Source organism: Triticum dicoccoides, chromosome 2A, assembly GCF_002162155.2.
Source record: "Triticum dicoccoides isolate Atlit2015 ecotype Zavitan chromosome 2A, WEW_v2.0, whole genome shotgun sequence".
Classification (NCBI taxonomy): domain Eukaryota; kingdom Viridiplantae; phylum Streptophyta; class Magnoliopsida; order Poales; family Poaceae; genus Triticum; species Triticum dicoccoides.
In genome coordinates, this window is record NC_041382.1 from 79344717 (window position 1) to 79355863 (window position 11147).

An 11147-nucleotide genomic window follows, 5' to 3' on the forward strand; every position below is an offset into this window, starting at 1 on the left:
TAAGTGTTTGTGGATTTTACTTGCCGGTATTACCAGCACTGCATTCAGTTGATGCTGCCACATCTTGCCTGTTACTGTACGTCTAAGAACGAGTTGGCAATATGCACCTAGTTTGACAATGGTCTTTATGTCAAACAATGGTCAGCTCCTTCTACTACTAGTATATAATATCTGGATTTGCACGGCACTAAAGCCACCTATATAAGGATCAACATTTGTCATCGTAGAAACGACATGGTTGCATGGCAAACTCGTGAGACGCACTAGTCTAAAACACTCAAACGAGGATCATTCATATCCGTTACAGGAACAAAGCAAAAATGTACTTGAGCGGTTGAGCCTAGACCTACTACTGGTTTAAAAAAAAATTAAAGTCTCGACTCATCATACGGGGAAGAACATTCCAATGATTGATGGCCATAAACATCAGCCATGCATGTTACTGAAAAAAAAGAGGGCATCAAGAAATACGGCGCAGCTTTGAGAGCACGATCAGTGCTTCGTGGAGACCATGGTACAGGATTTCTTATCTGAAAGCAAATGAGGCTGCTGGATGTTACATCCCCCAAAACTCCAGTTCACGCCTGGCGAATTCTTTCATCTACTTCTGGCTACGGAGATCTGGTAGAATTATCAGGGAGATGATAAGTGTGTAGTTTAGGATCATGCACAGAAGAAACATATTTAAGTTAACAAATATACTTTCAATTTAACAGAATGGTGACAAGACATCAAGCAGATTATATGCACATATAAACATGTAGCTTTTCAGGGAAGGTGGAACAAGACAATATGCAGCTTACATCCGTCAGCCAATAGCACAGAAACACACAAGCAAGTAATAATACTGATAACACAAATAAATACGAAATGTTATCTGAAGAGAAGGTATGACTCACAAGCACTCCCACTCCGGCGGACGTATATCTTCTCGAGGGGTATTACCATTTGCCCTGAACAAATTTGCCAACTTGTGGACTCTCCCATCATCCTTTGAGCAGTTGATCTTTACCATTCCCAGGTCTTTGCAAGTAAATGATCTTCTCTGTAGTTTGATACCTGTTTATGATACCTTTCTGGTATTGAAGTTCTTTTGCAGATCAAGAAAGTTGTTGTTAAACATGTGTTCAGGTACTCAAAAATAAAAAATAATCAAGTAAGCATAAGCCCCAAATATGTAATTACACATACAATTTTAAGTTGGAGAAAGAGCTTCTGTATATTATGTGAGTGCTGCAGCAAGAAAATTAGTGTTTCAAAGTCTGCAGCCATACACCATTCGCCAAGGGACAGGGTCTTCAGGTTGCCAAAACTTGGACACATTTCCAGTTCCCTACTCAGAACCACCTACACACATAAAATGAGTGTTCAGCAAATAAACATAGTAATTTGAATCAATTTTATATTTTATATACTGAATACAAGAGGTTTATTTAATATGCAGAGAAGAAAACAAACATACTCACCATGAAAAAGAAATTAAGACATACAGTAATGTGTTACCATGATTAGCGCCTATTGGTAAAAATATGATTCATCATTTTTTCTATAATGTGACGGGACATTGCCATTATACTAGGACAACTCGAAAGTCCTAGCACTTGAAAGAGACTCGAGAATATGGCGTCCACCTAAAATCTTCCTACCATTGCATTCTCTGTTTCCACCATAGTTACCATCATTACTGGAAATCTGGCCTTTACCTTTGTAGCCATGCTTTGCATCATTTGCAATCTCACCGTATTCATAGGTATTGTCATCGCTATCGATATCACTACCATAATCAAAATTATCCTTGTAACGACCCTGCGTGTAACTTTCTTCAGCAAAAGTATATCCATATCCAAATCTTATAAAATGATCATATTCAAAATCATCACCCAAGGAAGAGTCATCATCATGAATCTTAGAGGTATCTGTCCAATCATTATCATCGCTATCATCCCCATCATCATCAGTAGTTCCATCACAGCCATCTTCATCACTGATGTGTTCAAAGTCATCACCCAAGAAAGAGTCATCAAGTATGATAGTCATCACCCAAGAAAGAGGTGACCCCAAGTTGTTGAATGATGGGACTCGGACGTAAGGCGTGGTGAGGCGCAGAAGTAGGAGGTTCGGAGCAGCAATGGAGAAGGCGCAGTTGATCTTGCACTTGAGCATGATCAAAGTCTTCAAAGAGGCAGACACAATCCCGGCACTAGTCACTAGGCAGTCCTTGAGATCCAGCTCCTCCAAAGACGTGCAGCTGGAAGAGAGCTGCTTGAGGATCCGGCCGTCGAGCCTGGCATACGACAGCTTCAGCACCTTGAGGTGGCACGAGACGAACTGCACGCGTTCCAACGATGCAATCTCCGAGCGATGCCCAGCGAGATGGATGACCCGCGCGTTGCGGTTGATGGCAGCCCTGATCCACGCGCTGGCGTCGTCCTCGTCATAGCCGGCGTCCTCATCGCCGGACCGCAGGCGGAGCGTGCCCACGGGCGCTGACGCGTCGCGGAGGAGGAAGAGGTGGTGCACGAAGTGGCGGAACTCCCCCAGCGGGTCGGCGTCGCGGCCGGAGGAGTGGCGCACGCGCAGGTCGACGCAGGGCGAGGAAGCCCAGAGGTGGCGCCACCGGCGCGCGAGCACGCAGGTGCGGACCGCCTCCAACGCCTTGAGGGACGACATGATGTGGTGCAGGAGCGCGTCCGGGAGGGCGCTGAGGCGGTCGGGCTTGACGGCGGCCGGGCCGCGGGATCTGGGCTTGAGGCTGGCGCCGCGGCGCGGCCCCGGGCGCTGGGTGGTGCTCCGGCGCATTTCGTCGAGCAGAAGGCCTGCACGTAGGGTTTTGGGTCACCCCGGCGCAACCCTGTCAGTCAGGATTTTGAAATCTCTGCGGGGGAGATGCATATGGAGACGAGATCGGGGGAGATGCATATGGAGACGAGATCGGGAGTCACCTTGGTTCATTTCCTTTTACACGACATCAGAATTTGTACGGTAGTAAAGCTGCCTATAACTCAGCACAGGATCAATGCTTAAAGCTTACTGGAGCATAGCACAACGCATGACAGACTCAGATGCACCACTCTCAAGTCTGAAGCATTCAAACGACGAGCATTCATATCCGTTCCAGGAACAAAGCAAAGTTGTACTAGAGGCTAGACCTACTACTAGTTGAACTTCTCAGCTCATCCCACTGGCAACAACATTCCAACGATTCAATAATCACCAACGTCATCCATGTTACCAAAAAAGAGGCAATCAAGAAACCCAGCGGAGCTTTGAGAGCACGATCAGTTGCTCATGAGGATGTTGGATGTTACACCCCCCAGAACTCCTTCGTCTACTTCTGGCTGCGGAGATCTGGTAGAAATATCAGGGAGTGTATAAGTGCATAAGTGTGTAGTCTAGGATCATGTACAGAAGGAACATACTTAAGTTAGCAAAACATACTTCCAATTTAACAGAATGCTGACAAGATATTAAACAGATTATATATGCACATAAAAGCATGTGGCTTTTCAGGGAAAGCGGACCAAGACAGTATGCAGTGGACATCCGTAAGCATGTAGCACATGAACATACAAGCAAGTAAAACTACAGATAATGAAAATAAATACAAAATGCTATCTGAAGAGAAGGTATGGCTCACAAGCACTCCCGCTGTGGCGGACATAAATTTTCTCGACTGGCATACCATTTGCCATAAACAAATTTGCCAGCTTATGGACTCTCCCATCATCCTTTGAGCATGTGATCTTCACCATTCGAAGATCTTTGCAAGTAAATGATCTTCTCTGTAGTTTGATACTTGTTTCTGATGCCTTTTTGGCATTGAAGTTCTTTTGCAGATAAAAAAGTTGTTGTTAAGCATGCGATAAAATACTCAAAACTAAAAGATAATCAGGTAAGCATAAGCCCCAAATATGTAATTACACATACAATTTTAAGTTGGAGAAAGAGTTTCTGTATATTAGGTGAGTGCTGCAGCAAGAAAATTAATGCATCAAAGTCTGCAGCCATACACCATTCGCCAAGGGACAGGGTCTTCAGGTTGCCAAAAATTGGACATGTATTCAGTTCCCTACTCAGAACCACCTACACATTGCACATAAAATGAGTGTTCAGCAATTAAACATAGATTTGAATCAATATTATATTTTATATATTGAATATAAGAGGTTTATTAAATATGCAGAGAAGAAAACAAACTTACCAACCACGAGAAAGAAATTAAGACATATAGTGATGTGTTACCATGATTAGTACCTATTGGTAAAATAAGATTCCTCATTCTTTTCTATAATGTGAAGGGACATTGCCGTTATACTGGTACACAGACTCAAAATAGTTAATTACACAACGATTTGAACAATAATCATTTAAAAAGATACACTACTTCAAGAATGTAAAAAATAAGAAACAATAATCTGAAATAATATATAATGCTCTCTTGAAGCTTCATACTTTCATATCTCATTGATTTCACCTACTACATTTGATGATGAAATGAGCCAGTACTAATTTCTTGATCTGAACTCTTCTACAAGTCAACAGTGCCATTCTAACCAGGTGTTGCTACTTATGTAAGAAATGTGGTCATTGTACATGTGTATTCTGTTGGGAGCAACATAAATTTCTTTTGCAAACATCAGAAAAAAGTTGTTATGAAAAAGAAAAAAATTATAGGTATATCAAGAAAATTTTCATACTCGGAGATAGAGAAAATAATAAAAGGTGGTGACAGCTATACCTCTCCAGCATCAGTCAACAACTCCAAAGTTCTAGCACTTGAAAGACACTGAAGAATATGACGGCCACCTAAAATCTTTGCATCATTGCATTCTCTATATCCACCTTAGATACTATCTTTACTGGAAATCAGGCCTTTACCTTTGTAGCCATACTCTGCATCATTTGCAATCTCACTGTATGCATAGGTATTGTCATCGCTGTTGATATCACCACCATAGTCATAATTATCCTTGTAACGACCATGCCTATAAATTCCTTCAGCAAAACCATGTCCATATCCAAACCTTATAAAATCATCATATCCAACATCATTACTCAAGGAAGACTCATCATGAATCCTCGAGCTCTCTGTCCAATCATTATTGTCGCTATCATCCCCGTCGTCATCAGTAGTTCCATCACAATAATCTTCATCACTGATGCATTCATTGTCATCACCCAAGAAAGAGTCATCAAGTATGATAGTAGCTGTGACAAGTGACCCCAAATTCTTGAATGATGGGACTCGGACGTAAGGTGTGATGAGGTGCAGAAGTAGGAGGTTCGGAGCAGCAATGGAGAAGGCGCAACTGATCTCGCATTCGAGCATGATTAACCTCTTCAAAGAGGCAGACACAATCCTAGGGCCAGCCACCAAGCAATCCTTCAGACGTAGTACTTCCAAAGACGTGCAACTAGAAGAAAGCTGCCCGAGGATCTTGTAGTCGAGCATGGCATGCGACAGCTTCAAGACCTTGAGGTGGCAAGAGATGAACGACACGCGGTCCAACGACGCGATCTCCGAGCAACGCCCGGTGAGATGGATAACCCGCGCGTTGCGCTTGATGGCGGCCCTCATCCACGCGCTGGCGTCGTCATCGGTGAAGCCCGCTTCTTCGTCACTTGACCGCAGGCGGAGCATGATCACGGGCGCTGATTCGTCCCGGAGGAGGAAGAGCCGGTGTACGAAGTCGCGGAACTTCTCAGGCGGGTCGCCGTAGCGGCCAGTGGAGGGGCGCACGCGGAGATCGACGCAGGGCACGGACGCCCAGAGATGGCGCCACTGCCGCGCGAGCACGCAGGTGCGGATGACCTCCCACGCCTTCAAGAATGACATGATGTAATGCAGGAGCTCGTCCGGGAGGGCGCTGAGGCGGTCGAGCTTGGCGGCAGCCCGGCGGGCGCCGCGGCGCTGGGTGGTGCTCCGGTGCATTTCGTCGAGCGGAAGATCTGCATGCAGGTTTAGCGACACCGCGGCTCAGCTTTGTCAGTCAGGATTTTGAATGATGGAACGGAACATAACATACCAAGAGAGACTGCTTGAGATGGCCTAAACTGAATTCCGCCAAGAGACACTCACGTACACAAGAGCTAGCAGAAGCACTTGATCGGTTCCTGTACAAGCATGCACTAGTACATGAGCCTGACTTGTAGTACAAAGTTGAAGATTTTTAAAACCATCATCAAAGGATATGGGGCACATTGCCGTTTGTTAAGGAAACCGGCACAAACAAACTGCGGAGTGGAATGTCACAAATTCTCCAAATCCACTACCCAAAATAGTAATAAAATGATTGTACATAGCGGCGGCGAAAGGAAAGCAGGGGAGAGGTGGCCACCCTGCAGCTTCGGCGCGGACGGCGTGGGCTCATCCACGTCGTAGATGTGCTGGAGGAGGGCACGATGAACGTCACGTGGTGCCTCGAAGGCACCTATGCCGGCGGGGCCCGGCCCCGCCGTGGAGCTCACCGTCACGACGACGACCGGTTGCCGCTCGGAGATTTGGGGCGCGATGTCTGGTGGTGGCCTTGAGTCGGAGTAGCTGGGGAAGGGAAGGGAAGGGATGCGCTTGGCACCAGATCTGGAGCGCCGCCGCGAAGCAACAGGGGAGATGGTCAGATGGGACTATCACGGGAGCAAATCCTGAAATAAGAACCGTGAGCGCCCCCGCACTCTCTTAGAGCTTAGGCACTCTCGGCCATCAGATCAATTTCTTGATGCGTTTTCGACCATTCGATCTCGCTCCTGGAAGACCTCGGCCGTTGGATCAAACCGAAAACACTGCAGCAGTGAGTAGTGTGCCCTCCAGCGTGCCACCGCCCATTGTTTCTAGGCCCCGCCGAGGGCATTTTCGTCATTTCACGTCTTAGGTCAACACTTGCCTTTTCCGTGTCGCTGCCTCTTTCCCAATCAATGCTAGGGCTATTGCGGGAGCAAATTCGTTAGAAACGAGGGTCCTTTTTGCACAGAAGCGTGCATTTCTGTGTACACATCCGTCCCATTGAATTTGTGCCATCCATCCTCAATCCAGTGGTCCAGCTTCCAGTTTTCTATTTTTGCAACTAAATGCCAGATTCTATAGCAGTCGACCGACCAATATGGCGACTTTTGACTGAGAATGTCATTTTAGCACTAGTCATCCGGCATTCGGCATGCATAATTTGTGAAGGGTGCTCCAATTCAACCCTTCAAATAATGTGGGGGCATTGGTTTGGAGCATGCATCATCCACCATCTGCTCGAGCGGGAGGAAAGTTTTTCCTCGGACTCTTCCTCTTGCATGCAGCCCTATCAATGTCGTTGTCTCCGATGCAATTGCCGCTTCCGCCCTGACAATGTTGCAACTACGTATCCACCTGGAAGAGTGCCAACTAATGCTCTTCGTCACGTTCCCCTCCCGCACATAGCAAATCAGCCCCAAATTCCATCCAGAACATGCCCATTCGCTGGTATATGGACCCATTACCTTCGCCATCAGCACCACATTTAACCTCTCTCCCCCATCCCCGTCGCCAACACACTCACCTCACCGCCCCCTTCACCGGCCGTCACCCTGCCCTCTCCATCCCTGCCACCACACTCAATCTCATCGACCATGTCGATGCGGTAACGTCCTCCCCAGCAAGACCTAAGAGGTCCACACCGAGAGAGGGTTCTGGGGGAGGATGTGGGACTACTTCAAGTGGATCGAGGATGACGCGCACCGTAAGATAGAATCAGTCGTCGTCCGTGCCCGCCTACCCACCGCCCTCGAGTATTTTGAATGAATGTCAGTGGCAGCCTAGGCCGAAATGGGCGCCGCGCTCATGCCAGTTTTCAGATGCACTGTATGACGACTTTGGTAGAGTTGCTCTTATATCTCGCCAGCACAACCCATAAAAAACCACCCCCAGCTCTGCACCATATTTTGTGGTTTGGTCAAGCCAGGTCCACTCTGCGAGACCACAAGTGGTGGGGCGGAGGGAATAAAGGGCGGCAAAGAGGAGCCGTCAGGCGACAACCAAATCAAGATTTGCCATGGGGCAAGGTTTTGCCAATTAGGTGGACGGGGGCGTGAGTCCGATTAGGTGGGTAGAGGATAGTGCCATCTTGTTTACGCTTCCTAGACTCCTAGTTGGAATACTGGTCATCACACACATCATCTTGATAAGGGGACCCAACTGGTTAAAATCAGGGAAAAGTGTTAAATTGGGTTAAACACGACACATCACAACAATTTTGGGGTACAATGCAGCCAAAAATTTAAATGGGGCAAATACTATCATACACAAACAGTCGGTAAAAAGAGAAATTCACCATCTTATTAACAGTGCCCTTTTTCAACAACAAATATGCAGTGTATTTTTTCAGGTGTTAATATCTATTATTCTGAGAGAAAATACCTCACCGCTCGTAGTTGTAGGCACACATGATTCAGAGCATGAAGTTTACTTCAGTATTCAACCTGTCGTATATGAAGTGTATTTCCTTTTCACTGCATGTGAAACACATTTCAAATTTTCAATTTTGCATTGATTTCAATATACAACTATACTAAACTTCCGAAGATAAAAAAAACCCTGACAAATGAACCCTACAGTCATACTGTCGGAGTGAAATAACAAAGCGTATCTCAGCTGCACCACAATTCAGGCACGGCGCATCCATAATTTATTTTCTGTTCTGGTAAAAAAGCAAAGTTTACTACAGACCGTACAGATGAATTAGTTTATAGTATAGGAAGAACATCCCAGCGATTTGTAGCCCATGCTACTAAAAAGGACGTCAAAAGATCTGGTGAAGCTTTGGAAGCATCATCAGTACTACATGGAGATCAAGGGTTCTTACTGCACCTTGCTAACAACATAATGGATGTTCGATGGCCGGCAGGATTTAATATCTAGAAGACCCCTCGTAAACTTCTAGACGTTTACATCCACTCGTCCCCACATTCATCCAGTTCTTGCTTGGCGAGGTCCCTCATAAACTTCTGGCCACGGAGATCTGTTAGAAATACCAAAAAGTATATGACTGTAGATTAGGACCATGTACGAAAGGACATCTTTTAATTTTACAAAATACACTTCTCATGTAACAGAATATCGATGAATACACTAAGCAGATTATATGCCCATTTATAGTTATTTAGCTTTTCATGAACAAGGCAATGTGCTCTTTACATCTCAGTAAATAGCATATGAACATATAAAGTAGAAAGGAAATGATGATATTGCAAGTAAATACGAAATGGTATAGGTATGACTCACAAGCATTCCCGCTCCGACGCACATAAATATTCTCTAGTGATATACCATTTGCCCTGAACATATGTGCCAACGTGTGGACTCTCCCATCGTCCTTTGAACATTTGATCTTCACCATTCTAAGTTCTTTGCAAGTAAATGATCTTCCCTGTAGTTTGATACATGTTTCCAATGCCTTCCTTGTGCTGAAGTTCTTTAGCACATTAACCAAATTGTCATTAAGTGTGCGATCAGATACTAAAAAACTAATAACAATGAAGTCAAGGATCAAGTAGCATACACCAAATATGTAATTGTTGGGGAACGTAGTAATTTCAAAAAAATTCCTACGCACACGCAAGATCATGGTGATGCATAGCAACGAGAGGGAAGAGTGTTGTCCACGTACCCTCGTAGACCGAAAGCGGAAGAGTTAGCACAACGTGGTTGATGTAGTCGTACGTCTTCACGATCCGACCGATCAAGTACCGAACGTTCGACACCTCCGAGTTCAGCACACGTTCAGCCCGATGACGTCCCTCGAACTCCGATCCAGCCGAGTGTTGAGGGGGAGTTTCGTCAGCACAACGGCGTGGTGACGATGATGATGTTCTACCGACGCAGGGCTTCGCCTAAGCACCGCTACAATATTATCGAGGTGGACTATGGTGGAGAGGGGCACCGCACACGGCTAAAAGATCAAATGATCAATTGTTGTGTCTATGGGGTGCCCCCTTAGCCCCGTATATAAAGGAGAAAGGGGAGGAGGCGGCCGGCCAGGGAGAGGTGCGCCAAGGGGGAGTCCTACTCCCACTAGGAGTAGGACTCCTCCTATTCCTAGTAGGAGTAGGAGAGGGGGAAGGAAAGAGAGAGGGGGACACTAGTAGAAAAAGGGCCTTTAGTCCCGGTTCATAAGGGCCTTTAGTCCCGGTTCTGGAATCGGGACTAAAGGGTCGGTACTAAAGCCTCCCCCTTTAGTCCCGGTTCTTATACAAACCGGGACTAAAGGCCCTCCACGTGGCCGCTGCCTGGAGGTCCACCTTTAGTCCCGGTTGGTAACACCAACCGGTACTAAAAGAAATTTTATGATTTTTTTGGAAAAAAAATTTGATTTTTTTATTTTCAAATTTATGAATTATTTTAACCTCTAATCTCTAATCACCCCTCATCACTTCTCAATTTAACCTTTAATCTCTAATCACCCCTCATGATTCCAAATCATCTAACTTCCCGAACGGTCACCCATCCTCTCACTACTCCAGCCTGAGCACGCTTAACTTTTAGGTTCTATTCTCCATCGTTTCCAAGTCTGCACTTGTTGTTTCCTGACAATAGTAAGATGTCAATCCTATTAACCCTCAGGAATTTAGCTTGAGCATGAAGTCACACATTTCACTGTTTGAGTTTGAAACTATTGTTCTAAAAAACAATAATTATTTAGTAACACTAATATTTCTTGAATAAGTAGTTTGACCACAGTTTGACCCTAGTTTGACCACAGTTTGACCATAGTTTGACCATATTTGAGCAAAATTCAGAAAAACTGAAATAATTATTTAGTAACACTAATATTCTTGAATAATTATTTAGTAACACTAATACTTCTTGAATAAGTAGTTTGACCATAGTTTGACCAGATTTAACAAAAATTCAAAAAAAACTGAAATTTGAGCATAACTTTTTTTCCTTTTAGAATTTGAGGATTCTAAAAATTTGCAAACAGGCCATAGGCCGTCAAAATCGTAAGCGGATTTTTGTTCTGAATATTTTGATATATTATACGTTTTTTTCCGACATCGTATGCAAAAGTTATAGCCGTTTTACATTTCCCTACACTTTTTGTAAAACATGTCCAAATTTAAGTTTTTAAATTTTCCTAACTAGTAGATGTAGTAATATAACTACCTCTTGAAGGATTTTATTTTTT

The 11147-nt window shown here is 44.8% G+C and overlaps 3 pseudogenes; all 3 read right to left on the reverse strand.

The window, feature by feature from the left end:
• Positions 1-310: 310 nt before the first annotated feature.
• Positions 311-2799, reverse strand: LOC119357647 (annotated as a pseudogene).
• Positions 2800-3611: 812 nt separating this feature from the next.
• Positions 3612-7595, reverse strand: LOC119357648 (annotated as a pseudogene).
• Positions 7596-8907: 1312 nt separating this feature from the next.
• The window catches only part of LOC119357649, a 21437-nt pseudogene continuing 19197 nt past the window's right edge, over positions 8908-11147 (reverse strand).